The 22,371-nt window shown below is 43.0% G+C and overlaps 1 long non-coding RNA gene across 1 annotated transcript; it reads left to right on the top strand.

The window, feature by feature from the left end:
* The first annotated feature begins 15,906 nt into the window (after positions 1–15,906).
* Positions 15,907–18,904, top strand: LOC119293437. Its single transcript, XR_005143054.1, has 2 exons — positions 15,907–15,992; positions 16,085–18,904. It is a non-coding gene; the product is annotated as an uncharacterized LOC119293437 (long non-coding RNA).
* The last annotated feature ends 3,467 nt before the right edge of the window (positions 18,905–22,371 follow it).

Here is a 22,371-nt window from a genome sequence, read left to right as displayed (position 1 = left end):
AAAATCAGATGGGTATTTCAAGACCAATATTTTTATTAAGCATTGGGAGCTGAATCAAATGAATTATTCTTCACAATATTTTTCTGGGAGAAACCAATGTCAGCAAATTGTTTATGAAGCTGGCCTATTGACCCGGATTTTCTAGAAGAAGGAAATGACAAGGACTTAAGGATGATCGGGTGCCGGCTTACAAGGATATTTAACCTGGAGCACAACCTGTCAAATTTGTTCTTGTGTTTATGCTGCAGATCAGTTTAACATGGATAAATCCAAATTAAACTGGGGGCTAATGTCGGGGATATACCCCGTGGTATGACCCGACTTGAAGTATGACCCGTCCGGGACTTGGCGTCTCATCAATAACCCGCCTGGACTTGACGGTTCGTGATCGGGCCGGTTCATCAGAAAGACATGGACAGGTGGTTCACCGAGAAGGCCCAAGCGCGACAAGACCCAACGACCCAGAAGGCGGCTTATGGTAAAGTCGGCTTATGTTATGATGGGCCGGTTTAAGAGGAAAGGATGAGAAATATTTCCCTATAAAGAATCAAGACTCGGACTTGTATCCGACTTGTACTAGAAGATATGCTAGTCCTAATCTTATTGAGACTCCACATGTAACCCGTCCCTCCAACTTATACAAGGAGGGGAAGGGCACCCCAAGAAGGAGGGTGGGGGAGAATCTTAAGGCTAGACACAACTAAAGGGGAGCCGGCTTATGCGGCGACTCCCTCATGAGCATAATGAGACCTAGCCACAAACAGCATGTAGGGCTATTACCGGATGATGTTTCCTGGGGCCCGAATCTGTCTAAATCCTTGTCTTGTGTGTTGATCCACCTCGCGTTTCTCATCCCGATCAACCCATCTCAAGCTACCACATAGATGCGTTGGCCTCACGACTAAGTCCTCACACTAGGACATCTGCCGCGACAAATCCACGACAAATCAACAACACAATCATTAAACAACTGCATTCGGGGGAAGTTTAGTAGGTTATTACTCTTGGCTGCGGGGGAGAAGATGAGGTTGAAGTTGCGCCTACCACCACCGGGAGTTGGGTTGTCAAGATCTTACTATTGAGCTCATCCAGGAAGGTCCCGGAGTGACGGTGATCGGCGGGGCCATACACACTGACAATCTCCCATTTGAAATTGATGGCCCTTTTGAAGACCTCCATACTAACAAAATACTCGGCTCTATCCATGCTCCCCACCTTGAAGGTGGCATTCTTCACGCCTAAAAGGATGTCGTCCGAGTACCGTGTTTTCACAAGAAGACAGATTTCTTCAGCGAGAAGCATAAATGTTCTTCCTGAAAAGGGAAAAAATTGTGCTTCCACGAGAAGTACATATTTGCTTTTCATGCAGGCACATATTTGCTTCTGCGAGAAGCACAAACATCTCAAAAAGGGAAAACAATGTGCTTCCATGAGAAGCACAAATTTGTTTCTCATGGAGGCACAGACTTCCTTCTGCGAGAAGCGCGGAAAACATGCTTTGGCTCCGGGTTTTTTTATTCCATTTTCTTCTGTTTTTCCTAAAAAAAGATTTGTTGAAACATAAACATGAGACCTAGTTTCGAAGATCTTGACGTACGAAAACCAATGGTAAAAATGGTTCAGGATTTGGACAAGGGATTCAAAAGATAAAAAGTTCTAAATAAATGAACCTACAAAAAAAACCTCCTATGTTTCGTGCAGTGCATCATTTGTGAGTGTGTGAGTATATGAAAGTGATCTTTGCAAAGGGTAACCCTTAATTAATAATTTTGAAATTGCTCCCCATGCGCGTAAGAGCAAGTATAATAGGATGATGTAAGCGGGATGTAAGGATTTAAATATTATAGTATTGCTGAGCTGGAAGAGAGAGAGAGAAGAGAAGCGGGCTGTAAACTTACAGCCGGCTGTAGCACGAGCTCCAAGATACTTTGTGAGAGTGAAATGTGGGTCATATGTTGATAAAGTAGTACTTTCTTATAGGTAACTATTATATGTGTTGGCTATTACGTTGGCTATAAAGGGGGATTGGATGATTTGCCCCACTTTACAAGGGGTTGGATAATTTGTCATTTGATTGTCTCAATGACAGTGGCCCCGAGCCCCACCTGGTAGCCTTTCAGGGGGCAAATTATCCAACGAAGAAGTAAAGTGGGGCAAAAGATCTAATTTCACTATAAATGATATGCCAACATGATATAACCAGAAGTTGGCTGTATTATTAACCATGCTCTAAGTACTTGAGATATAAATCATACGGTGCAAAACTTATATGAGACTTAAATAGTTTTGACTGAAAAATGGCTGCCCGTGTGTGGATGTCAACACTAACTTAAATGGAATGCAGTACCGGTGTGTGGGGCCGGTCTTCCTGTGCTTTTTTGAGGTCTCCTTGTTTCCGCGTCTTGGTGTGACTGCTTTGGTAGCTACTCTTAAGTCTGCTAGTAATTGATTTGGTGGTACTCTGTTTCGAAATAGATGACTCAATTTTATATTAATTTTAATATAAAGTTGAGTCATCTATTTTGAAACGAAGGGAGTATATGCGAGGCTTTTGTCGATCTCAATCCAATTAACCAAACACCAAAAAGGTCCATCCCAATTAACACTTCCCAGCATATAGTCGTCGGTTTTATATTGTGTTTCCCACATGCTCCATTTATACGTGCAGTTAGGTGGAGGGGATATGCTCACATGGAACAGACGCGAGAGAGGTTATGATATTCCATCAAGCCTAAGCCTTACAGGTGTATCACCTACTCTGTACGACGAGGCTTTGATATGGTTTGATGGTCACTAAGCTGAAAGTACTTATAACTTACATAGAATCCTCTTAACTAAATTGACCACCAGCCATTCCACCAACCCTCTTGTTTATATGATACATACCATTTTCATCCGAGAATAATTTCCAATTGAATCTTTAGAAGGTTCCATTTTGCCGGCCAGAGACACAGAGAAAAGTAGCCATTGGCAGTTTGATTTCAGCCTTATTTTACAATAGATATAGTAGAAGTCAAATGTGTCAAAAGCAAAGGTCGTTGATTCTTTAGCCGTATATAAATTAGTGTGTGGAGTTCCCCTCAAAAAAAAAAATTTAGTATGTGGAGTAGATCATTAGCTCACATGCCATCTCCTGTCCCTTGCAAACCAAGTAAAGGTGCGATGGAATTTAAGACATGACTAAGAGCGTCGTTGTATTGGTATATTTCGTTTCACATGCATGTAGGTATTTTTCTCAGCTCGAGTTCAATTCCTCGTGGTATCAACAATAAAATCTTTATAATAGAATTTTTTAAAATAAATGAATTTTCCGTGTAGCAGACAGTAAGGAATGTTTGAGTGCTTGAAAATTTTCATCATGGAGTCACATTCGTGGAGGTCGTGACAAAAAAAATTAAGAGCTCCGAAATGCGCTCGAAAGTATCATTTTCAGAGCACTGTTTTTTTCCACAACTTCAACGAATGTGATTTCGTGATGAAACTCTGCATGCACCCTAAAATGCCTTAATGTTTCTAAAAAATCAGATTTTTTTTACCATTTGTTTTAAATTAACTGTTCATCCATAAGCATATAACCACGCGAGCAGATACTCCACATCCATTCGAGATGTTCCTCTTATGCTTTATAAACAATACTTTCACACACACACACACACGGGCGCTTCTTTGCCACGTAGTACATTAGAAGAAAGCTCCTATGGCAAATGAAAGTAGGTTGGGCGCAAATAAACAGCGTGTCTCTATTTTTCTTTCCCCTCTCGCAAGGCGACTAGAAAAGGCCTTCCTCTCTTCGATCTTCGTCAGTGAGCCCGTGGATTTGTCTCCACTCTGCCTGCCGGTACGGTGATTGGTGGCGGGGAGGGTATTCCTGATGCCTTGGCTTAGATAGATAGGGTTTTGGTTCTCGCAAGGTCGGCGCTCGGACGGATGGCGGCGCTTCTTTGTCAAGTTCGTCTTCCGAGCTCTGATCCTCCTCAAGTTTGTTAGTCGGCATGGATTAGACGAAGCTCCGGCGTAGATTCCTGCCAGCTCCTCGAAGCGGCGAGGCTAGGGTTTCTCATCGTGCATACAAAATGAAGAGATTTGGTGTCGGGTTCTTCAGATCGCTTCAAGGATTCAATGGCGACGAATGCGGCTCCCAAATGCTGGTCCTTGGGGCACGTGCACGAAGACTTTCCGGCTGTCATCGACAAGGTCAAGCCGACTCCGGTATGGGAGCGAGGACAAGGGTGCGTCGGCGGCTCGTTCAGGCAGCGGCAATTGTCATTTGGTTGTCCATGGACCTTGATGTAATTTTTATTATGATTAGGGTGTTTTGTTCTTTCGGTGAATCTTTATAATAGATCTGATATTTTTGCAAAACAAAATAGTGTGCCCAAAGAGCAATGAGCTCAATTACATCTTAACTACTGCTCGGTCTATGGGTATCTACAACGCTGACTCTCAAACCGCGTAACTGTCCGGACAGAGCGGTCCGAACTCAGTATCTCATCCAATGGGGTAATCCATTGGTCCGTGGACTAGTCTGGACATCCGTTTTTCGGCAAACCGGACTCAAACTAGACGGGCTTTCCAGGCAACCAGACCACTTCCACATACGTGTCCCTACGTCGGTCCCATCAAAAACCCTCTTTCCCTGAAAGATTGTCTTCGCGCAAAGCGGTTTCATGCATTCATGCGGTTAACAGTGATCCAAAGCGGACGTGACCTACAACATTGATGCCTGTTAGAGCGATGCGGCCCTCAACTTCCTTGACCACCGGCTCCTCCGAGAATGAAGATATTGCCATCCCCTACGATGACGAGGAGGACTAGGTGCTATAGCAACCACGCTTATACGCGGATGCGGTGGTCATGGATGATGAGTACGTCCGGTGGATGGAGCACATGATGGAGCGGTCCCTTTGAGACCGTGGTCTGACGCCACCAGCCCATGTCAAGGAGGAGACAACCTCGAAGGGCTACCACATCAACCCAGAGATAGCATTGCCAACTCTCCACCGCTTGAAGGCGTAGCCACCATCCCCCGCCCCTCCCCCATCCCCGCACCCCGCGCGCGTGGAACCGCGGCGCCAAAATCGTATGCTGCATGAAGGGCGAGTTAGAGTCGCCGATGCACAATAGGTAAGGCCGCATTGGCCAGCTGGCGTTGATGTCGCGCCCCGACTGGTGTGATAAGGTCGTGTAGGAGGAGGTGCCACTGGCAATCGCGAAGGTGTGGGCGCCACCTCCACTACCTCGGTGGGCGTGGTTGTTGCTCCTCCTCGTCGTAGAGCATTGTCATGCCAAAGGAGAGGGCGTCCATGCAGATGATTGTTGTCTCTATGAAATACACATTTTTAGAGCTCATTTTGTGCACATCATTTCTATATATCATGCCCAATTGAACCAATACATGCCCATTATGCACAATTTCTAGCTTTTACTCCTTTCATTGCGAGCATTGCATAGTTTGTGGTTTTATTTAGTTTTTATTTGTTTTCTTTGTTTTGTCTACAGGTGTTTTGGAGCAACCATGGGCCAAGCACGATGAAAAGTCAAAGGATGGCTTGAACATGGAGAACTTTCTGGCCCCAAATTTAGCCACTTGGAGTGTCGAAAATGAAAAAAAAATAGCTCAAAAACAAGCTAATGCCACATGTCATCGTTCACGTGATTCCAACAAACCCAAGAACATAAAAATCAGAGGTTGTATGAAGAAGTTATCCATGTATTACTAAAGGGGTCCATGACATTTGACGGCGCTTAGTATGGCCACACTAGGCCATACCAACAGTCATACCACCCCCAGAAAAGCACGATATCGCTCATATCGGTCCGGACTCTTCATGGATTCGTCCCCATTTGTTCCTATGACTTCCTTGGTCACGATTGGAGGTATTGGAATTCGATTTGGCTCATTTAGAGCCCTTGGATCAAGGGAGAGAATCTACATCCACGGAAGAGGCTTTGGAAGAGCTCTTATATATACACCTTCAGCCCTAGCCACGGCCATGGTCCATCATACATCCAAGATCAAATCACATCACATCCATTGCTGCTCCGACACAAACTCCATAGAAAAAGGGACAAGATCAAGAAGAAGGAAGAGGAGGCTCCACCACCATGCCGGATCAGCCTTCTGGTCGGTGCCCTCACCACCGCTCCAACACCATCTGTGCCATCCCGACAGCCCCATCATCACATATGTCATCTCCACTAACAACACCGTGGCCTTCTCCTTCCCCGTATTGATGACGGCTTGTAACTTGAGCCTCTCTTATCCATATATCTACATGTTTGAGTAGTTGTATTTATTCACAGGCATATGGATGAACTCTTTTATGATTAGAACCATATTCCTTTGAGTGATCCAATATAAGGAAGACGACCATCACACCTTTACGAACTATGCAAAGCACACCGCACATAAGAAAGCTTTCGGATAATCTACCTAGGGACACACCACAAGAAAGGAAGCTCTCGAGTCTTGAATCCTACCTCCTAGGAGCACCAAATCTCCAAGATTAACAAATCATCAATGAATAAACGTGGAACTCAAATTGTTTTGATGGAACTATAGATCGGGTGACCCTCTCCATTCTCTCTCAAAGGAGTGAAGTGTTTTGATGGAGGGATGAAGAGGGTATGAAGCTTTTGAGCTTTAAAAATGGAGTAGGAGTGAGAAAGAGCTCAACTCAAGTTAGGTGGGAAGGATACCCCTTGCGGAAGAAGAAGTGGGTCTTATATATCCCACTAAAATTTCTAGATGTAGGGTCGGAAGCTTCGGAGTGAACTTCTAGAGTGCCTAGACTAGATGTCGGTCAGAAGTGCACTACGGAAGTGATGTTAGATTCTAGAGCTTCCTGAAGTTGGCTCTAGAAGTTTCGGGAGTTGTTTCTGGAGGGTGCCCTAGAAGCCCAAAAATGGAAGATATGGAGTGGTTAAACTTTGGATTCCAAAAGAGATATATGGTGTATATAGTAAATAGTTGAATGCAATCTTGGTGACATAGGATGTGTATAATAATGTACCAAAATGAGTTTCACCCTAGATCCAAGGAGAGACCCCTGTTAATAATGTGGCTTTCCTATGACTCAAATAAAACCAAAAAAATCTCTAAGTCTTCGAAAAACTGACACCCTTTTCCTTTTGAATTGGGGGGGGGGGGGCATCCATCTCCCTGGAAAACCATCAAACAACCGATGTCCTGAGATAAACTAGATAGCCAACATTATTCCTCGCCAACCCCATTGTAATTACCAAAATACCATTGGGAGCAGTGCAATTTCAAGCACTCCTAAGAAGCCAGGATGTCACCCATAACTCTGGTTTAGAGTCATTACCATGCAAATCTAATCCTACGACAAAACCCACCCCCTTTTCACCATGGTCATCGTCTCCTTTGAAAATGTTGGTTTATGAGATCGATAGCGCACGCAAGGTTCATGGAGAGGCATTGGATGTCAATTTACGCTTCCTTATGGTTTGTTGGGCCCGCCTTTGCCGCCAGTTGCCTTGTCAAGGGAAAGGAGCTCAGTACCAGCTCACTTGAGGTAGCTCAAGTCGGTCACCCAGCCGACTCTCAAAGCCATTGTCAGGCCGAGTCTGGTGCCAAGTCAATGACAGGTGGAGGCCATGGTCAATGTTTTTGTTAGTCATCAAACCATCACCTATAGAGTCTGGAATATTAAAGAATTGCATTTTATCTACAACACGCGTCTTGGTGCAATTTCTTCACTAGAAAAATAGGTAATAATCCTGAAACAGAAGTAAACATTCAATTGAAAATTACTGAAATATGAAATGACTCTCCATGGGCTGCTTTGGCAAGCACCAAATAATTAGAGAGGTTGGAGAACGATTTCATTCTACGGGAGTGTCACTTCTTAGATAATCATCAACGGTCTCCTAACTCTTGACTTCTTCCCACCCATCTCTGCATATGTCTCTCCTCTGAATCGCCCCCATGCCGTTCGCAGTGAAAGAAATGCCTACAAAAATGCATGTCCAAGCCCACCCTACCAGTTTGGAAGAATTGAGTACTTGAATGAGATACATTGTGATAATTTTGTTTTTAGATCATGTATATTTGCGATCAAAACCTCAAATTGAGCACACTATTACCCATGTATTACTGGTGCAATTGTTGAAAGTCCAATTAAAATTTATTATTGCACAACATGATGAGGACAAACATTCCTATCAACCACATGGCTACTCCTGCCATGCAGGTTGCAAGCCTTAAGACAATTACATTGATAAAATATTGTAACTTGTGATACCTCGCGTATTGCTGTAAGAATTGGTTGCAATATTTTAAGCTAGATTTGGTTGTATGGATTATGCATATTTGAAATGTGAGAGTTAAAGTTAAAGCACATATGATTTACTGTATTCAATTACATATTGTATAGCTGTAAAATGTTTCTTCAATATAAGCAGCATGATGGAATGGAAACGACTGAGCCCCCCACCCCCAACCCCACCCCCCAGCTAAGCTCAAGACAGGACTAGAGGAGTGCGCTCCACTCCTCGAGATCTTGACCCCCTCCCCCCGCGCGCGTATGGCCGAATGTTGTGATGGAATTTTCCACGTGCATTGTTGCATGTTTAGAGAACTATGTTAGTGAAAATCATTTCTTTAATTTTATATATCACTCAAAAATCAAATGTTGTATTATGTAAATCACATGTGTTTGGCATAGAAATATATTTTCTGGGATAGTTTACTATATAGGTTTTCTGGATATATTTTTTGGCACAAAATAGTTAAAGATACTATATGAAATCAACTTACTTTTTCCATATGGAGAAGAACAATAGCGGCAAGTATGTGTTTGAAATAAATAAGGGTTGTTATCATTTATGCCACTATTTGTGCTCACTACTCAAGTTTGCCATTACAAGTCACAACTGCTCAAAAATATCATCGTTCCATGAGATGTTTGCTGAAAAAAGTCATTGGACGTCTCAAAAATGCTATTGTAATGTTTGATGTTTACTCGAAAATGCCATTAGACACCGTTATTGTCAGGTCAAACCCCATGACCACGTTACATAATCAAAATATCCGTAGACCCACATGTCAACTCTCTATATCTCACAATGATGTGGGGCCCACTTTGACAGGAGTAAGTAAGCGCATAATTTTAGAGGAAAATAAAAACGTTGTTCAGGATCAAGTGAGACCCACAGTTAATCATAGTGAGATGGAGAGATAGTTGAAATGTGGTTCCATGGTTATTTTAGTCTTATAACATGGTAAACGGGCTTTAAACTCGTGTCTAGTGGCATTTTTTAGCATATGCGTAGCGAAGAGCTGGCATTTTTGAGAAGTGAAATTTCAAGTGACAAACTAAGTAGTGGGATATAACTAGTAACATAAATGATAAAAATCCCATAAGTAAATAGCGGCAAGTAATATCTGCACGTTGGCACTAGCATTTTTACACCACAAAATTCCAAATAGCACGATGCCACGCTTAGCCCTGAGATGAGTGTTTCACACACACACACACACACACACACACACACACACACACATACACGTGTTGGTTGCTGCGAAATATAACAAATACAGAAAGACTAATCACAATCATACAGGTCCACATGGAAGCGAAAGGACAAAGAGATCAACTAAATTTAACTTATTTTTTGGCGGGGAAACTAATTTTAATCTGGCTTCGCAGGGTATCGCAAACGTATACCATGAGAAGAACGACTGGGCAACTGAACGCAGGTGCTTTTGCTTTCGCTTTCCCTGTCTAGAAGCGAGAGCAGGGCCCGTAAGCAGGTTATTGTTGACAAGACGTGTGGCTGCGCCCTAAGAGATGACTCCATGTCAATTACTTTCAGACAAAAAAATTTAACATTGTTGCTGACATGCTGGCTATTCTGATTGAGCGCGCCAAGCAGGATGGATAGATTGTGGGAGTAGTGCCACACCTTGTGGATGATGGCCTCTGTATTTTGCAATATGACGATGACACAATTCTTTTTATGAAACATGACCTAGACAAAGCTCGAAATCTGAAGGTATTGCTTTCAGCGTTTGAGTAAATGTCGGGCCTCAAAATTAACTTTCATAAAAGCGAATTGTTCTGCTTTGGAGAAGCCGTTGAGGCGGCGGCCGATTATGCTGACCTATTTGGTTGCGCACTTGGCCAATTCCCTATTAAATATCTTGAAATACCGGTTCATTATCGGCGTCTCACCATTGCAGAGTGGAAGCATGTGGAGGAGCGTCTAGAGAAACGGTTGAGCAGTTAGAAAGGAAAACTACTCTCAGTTGGTGGTCGGTTGGTTTTGATTAACTCCGTCCTCACAAATATGGTTCTCTATATGATTTCTTTTTTCCAACTCCCAAAAGGGGTCCTGCAAAGACAGGACTACTTTAGATCCAGATTCTTTTGGCAAGGAGACGGCGAAAAGAAAAAATACAAGCTGACCAAATGAAGTGTGGTTTGTAGGCCTAAAGACCAAGGTGGCTTTCGAATTCATGACCTGCAGGTCAAGAATGAGGCCCTTCTCAGTAAATGGTTATTTAAACTTCTTACCGAGGATGGTGTTTGGCAAACCATGTTGCGCAACAAGTATCTAGGCCAAAAGGTGGTATCCCAGGCATATTGGAAACCTGGCGACTCGCACTTTTGGGCTGGCCTAATGGCGGCAAAGAAATATCTCTTTCGCTTTGGATCTTTCGCGATAAAGGACGGGTCGGAGATTCGTTTCTGGGAAGACATCTAGCTAGGCAATGTCAGTCTCAGAGAACAATATCCAGCCTTATATAACATCGCTCGTGATAAGAATAATACTATTGCGCACGTGCTCGGTTCTTTCCCGCCGAATATTTCGTTCAGGCGGGATTTGATTGGCCCCCGGCTTGTGTCATGGCATAATCTTTTATCACGGTTGGATTCGATTAACCTGACACAAGGTCGGGATGTGTTTCGTTGGAACCTCACTACATCAGGGTCTTTCACAGTAGACTCTATGTATTGTGCACTCACGCATTCTGAGGTACCAAAGAGTAATAATAAGAAAATTTGGAAGTCTAAAATTCCACTAAAAGTGAAAATCTTCATGTGGTATCTTTGTAGGGGAGTTGTGTTAACCAAAAACAACCTCGCACGGCGAAACCGACGAGGGAGTAAGAAGTGTTCTTTTTGTACTCATGACGAGACAATCAAACACCTCTTTTTCCAATGTAAGTTTGCACGTTCTACGTGGTCAGTCATCCAAATAGCGTCAAAGTTGTATCCGCCCACAAGTGTTGCCAATATTTTTGGTCATTGGTTGGACGGTATTACAAATAGGTTCAAAACGCTAATAAGGATGGGAGCGTATGCCTTAATTTGGTCGCTTTGGCTATGTAGAAATGATTTGGTTTTTAATGACAAAAATGTTTCTCCTCTACAGGTTATTTTCCGGTGTACGCACTCGCTACGTATGTGGTCTATGCTACAACGGCCGGAGTACCAACCGTTGTTCATGGTGGTGTGTACGCCATTGGAGCAGGTGGCTACGGAGGTTTTTTCCCAACATGGGTGGCAGCATAACCTACGGATCGATCCACCACCTTCTTCGACATAGGCATAGTGTCTAAAGGATTCTACAGTTGCCGATTTGTCGAATTTTATTTCATGAATTTTTGTCAGACTTCTGGATTTGGCTGTGTGCATCTTAGTTATGCAGAGGCCGGGTGTTACTCATAATGCTTTGTATCCGCTTGATGCTACATTTTGAGATAATAAAGTCGCCCTTTATTGAAAAAAATATTGATGATTTGGACAAGCTGACTGACTCGGTTGGGCTTCCTCAGCTTAGTTGGGACCGTAGATATCATTTAGAGGCCCTTCTCATGGATTTGCATCGCCAATAGGAGGCATACTCGCAACAAGCGGCCTTCTAAATCGGATCTTAAAGGACGATGTGTTAACTGCCTTTTTTGTGATTGCAAACGGGCAGACATCGAGTCGTTGCACTATTTTTAACTTGATTTTTAATGGGGTTTGTGTTTCGGATCCTGTTACCATTCTTCAGCATGTTTGTGATTTCTTTGTTGATCTGCTCACTGCTCGCCCTTCGTCCAGGTTGCTTACTTCCCCCTCTCTCTGGTCGCCGGAGGCTCATGTTTCGAAGGCCGAGAACGCAGACCTCATGATTCCCCCGTCCTTCGAAGAAATCAGTGTTGTTATTTCTTCGTCTAACTCTTATATTGCTCCTAGACCGGACGGGTTTTCAGTCACCTTTTCAAGAAATTCTGGCATGTTCTTAAGGAATTGGTTGCGGTCATCCAAGGCTTTTACTTTGGAAGTGTAGATATTTTGAGACTGAATTATGTGATTCTCGCCTTGATCCAGAAATTTAAGGGCGCAAATTTCATTCTCAATATAGGCTTATTGCTCTCATCAATAACTTTGCTAAATTACCTCATAAGGCATTTGCTAGTCGGCTCTCTCCTCTTGCTCATCGCGTTATTAGCTCTTCTCAAATTGCTTTCATTAAAGGCCGTTTCATTCATGATGGAATTCTAAGTCTTCATGAAATTGTTCACAATCTAAGGTCCAGAGGTACTAGGGCTCTTATTCTTAAACTGGATTTTGAAAAAGCCTACAACTCTTTTAGTTGGGATTTCCTCATCTCAGTGCTTTTGGCTAAGGGTTTTGATGGTGCATATGTTCATCGTTTGATGTCGTTCGTCACTGGCGGCCACACGGCCGCTGCCGTCAATGGGGTTGTTGGCCACTACTTTACCAATAGTCATGTCTTGCGCCAAGGGGGCCATATAGCTCCTTTTATGTTTAACTTTGTTTCCGATGCGATGTTGTGTATCTTGTCTAGGGCTGCTAATGCTGGTCGTATTCTACCCTTGGCCTCCCACTTAATTTCTTTTGGGCTGTCCATCCATAGTATGCAGACAATAGAATCATTATTGTTGAGCTCAATGACTCTATATCGCCAACTTGAAGTTTATTCTCCTCTGCTTTGAAGCTCTTTCTGGACTCAAGACTAATTTAACAAGAGCGAGGCCATTCTCACGGGCTCCTCGGATGAGGAGAGGCTCCGTGTGGCTAATTTGCTTAATTGTTCCCTTCTTTCCCCTTTAAGTATCTCAGCATGCCCATCTCTCCTTTTAAACTATGTGCCAAAGACTTTGCTCCGACTGTCACTAAAGTAGGAGATTGCATCATGCCATGGCATGGTGGATGCAATACCTCGGTTGGCAAACTGAGTTTGATTAATGCTTGTATTTCCTCCCTCCTATGTTTCTAATGGGTTTTTATTGTCTCACGGAAGGGACTGACGCCAGTTTGGACAAACAACATAGCTTTTCCTTTTGGAACAAGGCTGATAGCAAAAATAAGTACAGTCTGGTTAAATAGAAACTCATGTGCAAACCCAGAAACCTTGGGGGTGGCCATCCTAAACACTTTGGTCTGAACAAATGTTTGATCATTAAATGGTGGTGGAAAATTCTAACAGGTGATTCCTCTTCCTTGTGGTTTCAAATTTTAAAAGCAAAATGTTTTCCAAACCATATCCCTTTGTTTGCCTCGGCGGATGGTGCCTCTTAGTTTCGGCGGGATTTGGTGCGTGTTAGGGACGAGTTTTGGGTTCATGTTGGTAATGGGGCCTCCATTCCTTTTTTGATGGATTGGTGGCACAACGATACACCTCTATCGATCCAACGATTCCCTTTTCGTATTGCTCTTCTCTATTGATTTCCATCTCAGAACTATAGAAATAACTGAGACCTCGGTATCCGATGTTCACTCTCTCCTGAAGAGCTAGTGAAGTGGCAATGCCTTGCTCCTATCTTCCTTGTGCTCTCTGACCTATCCGACCAGGTCACCTGGCCCCATAATGCCTCTCATCGTTTCTGCGTGAAATCTCTATATTCGAGACTTATTGTTGGATCCCCTTCGACCAAGTTCAAGCACATTTGGCGTGCAAAGATTCCTCTTAGAATTAACAAATTATGTGGCAAGCTATTTGGGGAAAGCTCCCAAATGGTGTGCTCTTTGTGGTTCGCGTGAAAATTCTAATCATTTTTCCTTGTGATGTCGTCTAGCCAAGCTCTTCTAGAGCTGCATCCGGTCGTGGGTGGGTGTAAATTGGTCTCCCTCCTCGTTTGGTGATCTTCACCCTCTTGTCAATCAGCTGGTTGGGTAGAGTAGGCGTTTCGTCCAGCTGAATGCTTGTTTAATTTGATATCCTTTCGGTAGTAGTGGAAATCATTGACTGAGGAGACGGGTCGTGACGCTACAAAGCAGTTGACCTCGCATGTGCAGTCTTCAGCTTATACGTTGATTCAGCAAGATCAAGCTGCTTCCTCGTGATGTCGAGTTTCTCGCTGTCGTAGCTAGTCATCCCTTGTGTCTGTTGGTAGTAGGTTGTTGACCTGCGTGCCAGTTATGTGTGTGAATAATGCCAAATCAAATAAGAAATCCAAAAGTTCATGGATTTGAAAAAAGTTTGTGAATTCGAGAAAAAGCCCGCGCATTAGGAAAAGTTCACGAATTTGAAAAAGTTCACCAATTCAAAAAAGTTTATCAGTTTGAAAAAAAGTTCACAAAATATGAAAAAATGATGAAAAAATTCATTGATGTGGAGAAAAGCTCACGAAATTTGATTTTTTCTATGAATTTTAAAAATGTTCGCGCCTTCGAGAGTGTCCGTGAATTTGGGAAAAGGTCATGATCTAAAAAATCATGAATTTGACAAAAACTTCACGGATTTGAAAAAATGACAAAAAATAAAAAATATTGAAAAACTGAAAGAAGAAGAAGAAAAAAATAGAGAAAAGGAAAAAAGTATAGAACAAGAAGGAAAACCAAAAAAGGAAGAAAATCAGCATGTAGAAGTTTCCAAAATCGTAATATGGCATGTGAAACCTACACGCGCACTATGTACGCGGTGTGAACAACAACAAGAAGAAAAATGGGTCGGCCCATTCCATGTTAGTTGGGTTGTTAGCATGCCACAAACGAATTTGGATGTCATTGGTTGTCCTGCTGTGTGCATTTTTTTATTATTTTATACTTGGCTATTTCTTTCTCACACCGAGAAATGCGACCCCCACATATGTGTTGTCTAACGTACCTATCCCGTCCTTTCTGATGCCACCGTTTGGATATGGCCCGGAGGTTAAAAATGACCGGGATTTTACAGTACAGGTACACACTTCTTGGATTCATCTTCGATAAGCTTGACGGTGCATGGGGAATTTACCCTGATTCGGGTCTCCATGATGGAGTAATACCTTAGATCCTAATTGTATTTGTTACTGATGGTGAGTATACCTCGAGCGAGGGATTATAGAGAGATGTACAAGTCTACCGTGAGTTGTTTCTATGAGAGTAGATTGGAATGAGAGCTATCTTGCCTCGAAAGCGGCGAAAGCGCGGACGAGCTCGCGCGCTCCCGCTTCGTGGACCAATTGGACATCGAGGCATGTGGGCTCGCATTTATTCGTCATGGAAATACGGGCGAGGACACCAGCTTGGAACAATTCGTCACGATGTGTGTACATGATGTTCCGTTGGTACAGAAAGGTAAAACGACGGTACAGGATGTTATCTGCCTACCGTACACAGACAAGAAACGGCGTGACCCTGACGGAAAAAATAGTACTACATATTCGATCCAGATGCTGAGTACGGAGAAAAATCTCTTAGGCTGGTTGTAATGGGTAGTATCATAAGTTAGTATCATGCATATGATACTAGTGTATGATACTACCTCCCTAATGCATAGTACCATATGGTAGTATCATAGATGACTTTATTTATTGTCATGCATGACACATACTAGTGTAGCATTTATTATGATACGGTATCATAATATGATACTCAATCCTCTCTTACTTCATTTAATTCTATGCCACCTCATCAAAGTTGCCTAGTTGGCATGTATAACCAGCCTTAATCACTGGTGTGAGCGGCGGAAGGGATGGCGACGACGAAGATTGATTATAGTAGTTCTTAATTATGAGATCCAGTCGACAGGTACGCTCGCAAGCCCCGGTCGAGATGAAGTGATGTTGATTCCTTTACTATACTCTAGCTTAACCGTTTGATCTGATCTGACATCTGAGCAGGTTCCGGTTGCCAGATCTCGGAGATGTTGAGTGCACGGCGGAAGGTCTGCCGGAGCCAAATCTGTTGGACACGGCTGCCGAGTCCATGGGCGACACGCCGCCGGCACTCCATGTAGACCTGAACAGCACCTGCGATGGCTTGAGTTTGTCGGCTCCCGACTCGGAGCAGTCAACGGGCAAAGACAACCGTCAAGCGCCTGGATAGAAGAAGAGGTAACTCAACTCATATGGTGTCCGTGCAGTACAGTTGACACAACGTTGGTGTGAGGGCAGAGTGCGGTTCGTACAACTGAAAATGTTGTCATTGCTGCTCGGTTCGTGTTGGCCATGCACCTGTTGAACGGCCACCAGAGGAAATGCAGAGAAGAAGACTGACACAGTTGTAGTCCCTGAAGTTGGAGGCAGAGAGTTGTAGTGCCTGAAGTTAGAAGCAGTCAGTTGTAGTGCTTGAGCTTATCAGTTTCAGACTAATGAAAAAGCTTTGGAATATTGAAAAATGGCGAACTGTGTAAATGATACTAACTGACATAGAATTCAGAGAGTTTTGATTCAGGTGTGTATTCTGGACCTACTTAGAGACAACTGAATGCTTCAAGGTACGTGTTGGAAAGGCACAAAGAACTATGACTTATGTGTTAGGTTTGATGTGTTCTACATGGTATGGTTCTGTCCATAAATAGAGAAATTAGGGCTTTCTTCGGTTAGCACACATGTAATCAGAAATAAGGTGGGCAATTCAGAGCAAACTTGAAAGCCCTTTTTTCTTTGATGCTACAACACTTTTGTTTTAGAAGAAAACACTCACTTGTGTTTTTAGAAGAAAAAACTGTATATGTTCCAGGGGAAGAATTTGCAAAAAATAGTCACTATAAAATTAGTGGTACAAGGTTGATGATTGCAGAAGACACTTTCAAAGTCGATGAAAAATTGTATCCGACCGTCGTCACATGTTGACCAAGTGGTTTACTGAAAACTCTGTAGTTCGGACTTGTGAGCCTAATAGTCATTAATCTAATAAATAATTTGTAAATGGTAGGATTCTTCTCCTTGATCAACATGAGAAATCCATTCTTCTTTCGTACTACAACATGTGTGTTTGGAAAACAAGCATGCCTTATATTGTTCTGTATTTATGTGCAGTCTATCTGCTGTCATATTACTATGAAAAAGATCATATATGTTCCATTTGTCGACCTCTATTCAACTCATCTATGCCCAGGAGCTCGGGCAAACCTTTTTTAGTCCAATATCTCTGGACTACCAAGGTTTCAAGAGCACCAGGGTTTGTCATGTTTGTATACATTGTTCATATTCACCTTGCCCATGATATGATTTATAACTGTAACTCTATATCTGAGAATAAAACTGGTTGTTCCATTGCAATATGACAATTATGATTTATAGCTGTTTATACTCCATAGGCCTTCGAGCCATGGTCTATGACAGAATACCAAAGTGAATTAATTAGGTATGTAACTAGAGTAAATCATAGCACATCTCATTTTCATGGTTCCGTAGCGTAGCACAGGCACCTTGCTAGTAATGTCTTTGCAGGTGAGATCATTTTGGGAGCAGTAGTTGATCGGTCGCAATGTAATTGTTGTAGGTGCTGGATTTCCTTGGCTTTGAAGAAATACCTGTGAAGCACATATTGAAGAGGTGGACGAGGGATGCGAGGGACGTGCAGAAAAGACTAGATGACCATCAACTCGATAATAACCCGGCATCTTGTGACAAGGCGATGGAGCTCCTTAAGTATACAATGCACATTCTTACACCTATCAATGCAGAGCAAGATGGCACGGGACTAGAAGATTTCACTGCTTTAGCCAGAGCTGCTGTGCGCAAAGGCAGCGACAGTCAGGCTTGCCATGATGCTTGATGTCAACATCATTTGAAAGCCATACATGATGATCAATTATGTTTGTATTGCAGGTTCTTGATTTCTTGGGTATAGACAAGATACCATCAAAACACATCTTCGAGAGGTGGACAAAAGGTGCAAGAGATATACTTCCACAACACTTGGCACACCTGCAGAAAGAACAGATTTCAGTTAACTCCATTACATTCAGGCATTCAAATCTATATACCCATGCTTTGGAGGTCGTCAAACATGGTGACGCAAACCCAATTGCATATGATTGTACAATGGAGCTTCTTAGGGCAGCAATGGATAAACTAACGCCTTTAGCTGATGATCATGGTGGACTGGGTTTAGACCATAGAATTGAGTTCAACAAGGCAAAAGGTACATAATTAAGTGTGTTGCATGGACCACAGGATGGATACAGGAGTGATGCTGAAGGTAGTGCATTTGGAAATTTCATTGGTTTAGTAGCTCCGAAACGCAAACGGAAAGCCGATCAACCAACCAACAGCAGAGGCAAGCCTCCATATGATGATCGCGGTGCAAAGAGCAAAAAATGGAAGGTGGTGGTACATCTGGATACTATTGTAGGATATAGTACAAGCAAACGAACACGCTTCTGCGCTATATGTCGTGGACCAGGGCACAAGAGCACGACATGTCCACAGAGGGGTGACCTCCCTCAAAAGAAAAGGAAAGAAGCTAGGTGCTCAATCTGCGGAGTGGGAGGGCATCGAAAGAACACCTGCAACAATCCCAAGATTGTCTTACATGGTGCCGAGAAAGCTGCTCCTGAACATCCTGTGGAACTGTGATAAATGTGTACAAGCAGGAAGCATCCTGTGTGTAACTGAATTCTCTGTTTTTCCCTTGTATGATAGAGTGCTCTGTAGCCAGAGGTGTGGAAATAAATTATGTACTATGAGATTAGTAATTTGTATTTCTCTGAACATCTAACTTATGTGGCTATATGATGTTTAAAACTAAGTTTTGTGCTACTGTAACAAATATCTCATCTTAATCTTCGTGTGCTGCTGATGACATATTAAACTTTTTTCTTCTGAGAAACTGATGACATATTCAACTACTAGCCATTGTAGTAACTTTTATCTTCTATACTTCATGTTAATTTTTTCATGGCAATTTTCAAAAGTCGCATGTAATGCTTTTTGAAATGATATGCTCGATAGCCAATCTGCTACCGACACATGCAATTTGGACCAAGCGTGCGGATGGAGCGCTGTACACATGCAGTTTGGTTTTCGAATCATTTTGGAGCCCCTGCCCAGGAAGGCCTATACTTTAATAACGAGGGGCCGTGAGCACACCATCACTCATCGCATCTACTAGTACTTCAAGTGAGCAAGCTTGGCACTTGCTTCCAAGCTCCAGAAAACTGCTTGACACTAGTTTCTGAATCAGGGAATCTTGTCCTGTGTCCAGATTTCTGCTGCAGTTTCAGTCGGGAGCTCTCTTCCGCACGCAGCATTCGGATCGGATTCTCCCCAAGTTGCAGTCGCCGCCGGCGCTTCCCATGATCGTACGATTTGAAGACCATGCTGCGGAGGGCGCTGCTCTAGGCCGCGCAGATTGGGTGGCACATACCCAACCGCGCCGTGAGAATCAAACGGACGTTTGAACGACCAACTCCGTTGTATAGGTATATGCTATTCAATGTGTCGTACAGATACTCTGTGCTACAACGTACTTCCCACATCCCCAAACCAGATTCGGCGGTTGCCGATACCAGGAGCGCGCGTGCTCGTCCGCGCCTACCAATTTTCGATCTTGCCTCCCCTTATATACACGTTGGAGGCCAGGTTTTTACAAGGAGACATGTGATCTATCCCTTCCTTCGAGCTCTCTCGTGTCGGTGGACGCACGGTGGGCCTCGTGGGCCTACCAATAGGCTTGCCGCCGGGCCCCTCTAGTGAGCAACCCCCGATGTATGACACCGTTAGAGCTCTACATGAATTAGTACATACTTCATTGGATCATCTTAGATGAGCTCTACATAACTTAGATTTCACTGCACGTATGCAACAATCATCACACCTCTCAGCCACAAGCCACATAACCGACTACACACGGCAACATCCCTGCGACCCTTTCGCAGGGGTGTAACCAGAAAATTTTGGTTTTGGGTTCGGGCCTACCCCTATCAAACCCTGACCTCTATGAACTTAAGTAGTACTTCCTTCGTTTCTTTTCTAATCCACGTATTAGGTTTCTCTAAAGTCAATTTCTTCAAAGTTTGATCAAACGTACACAAATATTAGTCTATTGAATTTCATAATACAAAATCTATATCATTAGATCTATTATGAAATATATGTTTATATTATATTTATTTGATATTGTAGATAGTAATATTTTTCATATAATTTTGTTGGCTTTTAACGCATCTAATACGCGGAGTAAAAAGTAACAGAGCGAGTATATGGTCTAACCGGAAACATATCTGATCCGCCGGGGCATTTGGTGCTACCGGTGCACCCGATCTCTATAGCTACCATTTGAAGCATTGGAAAAACATCAAAAATATATGTGTGGATGTAAGTACAACATATATGCACTATGGTATAAACTTTGAGGTCCAAACTGAAAACAAATACTACCTTTGTCCCTTGGTATAAGATAATTGAGCTAAAAACGTCTTGTATTAAGGGAAAGAGGGAGTATGTAGAACAAAAAGAAGAAGCAATAGTGTGAATAGTAGCTACCGTGAATTCGGCCTTGAATTCTGCCCATTTTGTTAACATCAATGAGATTTGTCATTTTCGTTTCTCATGTTATGTTTTGGCTCCGGACCTGAAAAAATTATAGCACGATATGTTCTTGTTAGTATTATGACATAAAAGGAGATTTAGACTTATTCGATAATTGTAAAATGGCTAAATCAAAACGGGTGCACCGATAGCATCAAATGGCCCAGTGCACCAGATATTTCCCCTGGTCAAACCAAGTGATAAAAAACTATGCATTAATTTATTGTTAATCACCAAGAATTACTGGGTTCAACAGCTATGTCAGATTAGCCCTTGCCATTCCATGCTGCTGCTCCTGTGTTCATGTGTCCGTGGGGGTGTACCGCCATTTCCGTGAAGTTAGCACTACTAGGAAAAAGCTTACAGATAGGACCTTAACAGTAGCACGGGGTTATGGCGCAACGCTACATGTACCAGCGCTACAGGTAAGTGTTTAGTAGTAGCGCAGGGTTGCGACACCTCGCTGCTAGTAAGTGGTCCCCCTTACTCATCGGGGCTACCCGTAGTAGTAGTGTTGCCCCTGGGCCCGCGCTACTGCTAAGGCAGTTAATAGTAGCGCTTACAGTAGCGCGGGACGCCCTACGAGCACTGCTACTGTGACCAGCCCGGGCGCACCTCATCGGCCCAACTTAGCAGCAGTGTGGGCTACGGGCCCGCGCTACATCTGAGTGGACTAGCAACAGTGTGGTCTGCTCACCCGCACTACTCCTAATCCCACCTTATCTGATACCGCGCACGGCCTCACTCTCCCTCTCCACTTCTCTGTCCTCTCCATCTCCCCTGCTGCCGTCATCACCCGCATTCCCTTGATGTTGCCGCCGTCGCCCGCTGTAGCCGCCCGCTGCCGCCATCTCTCCCCCGGTATGTCTCCCCCCCACCCTCTCCCTCCATTCCTTCCTCCCTCCCTCCTGCATTGCATAAATGGATGAGTTGGGAATAGTTTTTTAGTAATACTTGGATAGATAGATGGATGGATGGATAGATGTTAGGGTTAGAGCTAGGGTATTTTTGGTAATATAATTTTTTAGTAAATGTAGGTATTTTCAATGGTGTTGCTAATACAATTTTTATAAATGGTAAAAAAATTGAAAATTTTAAGTAAAAAAATAGTAATAGAAAAGAAAATTTTAAGTAAAAAACTAGTAATAGAATATAAAATTGTTGTTTCCAGTTATATTGATGATATAAATTTTCAATCGCTGGACTATGCAAGATTTCTCGCCATCGCGTCACCCTCTCCCGCTCGATCCCGTCTCGCCACCGCAAGCACCTCCCTCTCCTCTCTATTTAGTTTTTGATTTACTTTTATTTTAATATATATGTAGATGTATGTATGGTTGCTAGAATGGATGCATTATTGACTGTTACACTTTTGTTTCATTATTGATCTTGAAAAAATCCGACAAAATGCATGCGTGGATGCATTTTGCATGGAACACCTCCAAGTGGCCTATGTTTTGCCAGAGTGTTGATCAATTTCCGTTCCGGCAAATTTCAGCGGCTCGATATGTCCTGTTTTAGCACATGTCACGCCGGAATTTTTTGTGGATTTCAGTGTGACTTGTGCTATAAAGTAGAAAATATTGAGTGCTCGGGATTTGCTGGAGTAGAAATTAAATGACATTCCAGTAACCCATAGGTCATTTTTA

The sequence above is a fragment of the Triticum dicoccoides genome, chromosome 4B (assembly GCF_002162155.2).
Source record: "Triticum dicoccoides isolate Atlit2015 ecotype Zavitan chromosome 4B, WEW_v2.0, whole genome shotgun sequence".
NCBI classification, from domain to species: Eukaryota; Viridiplantae; Streptophyta; class Magnoliopsida; order Poales; family Poaceae; genus Triticum; species Triticum dicoccoides.
This window is presented reverse-complemented; position numbering and strand designations above follow the sequence as displayed.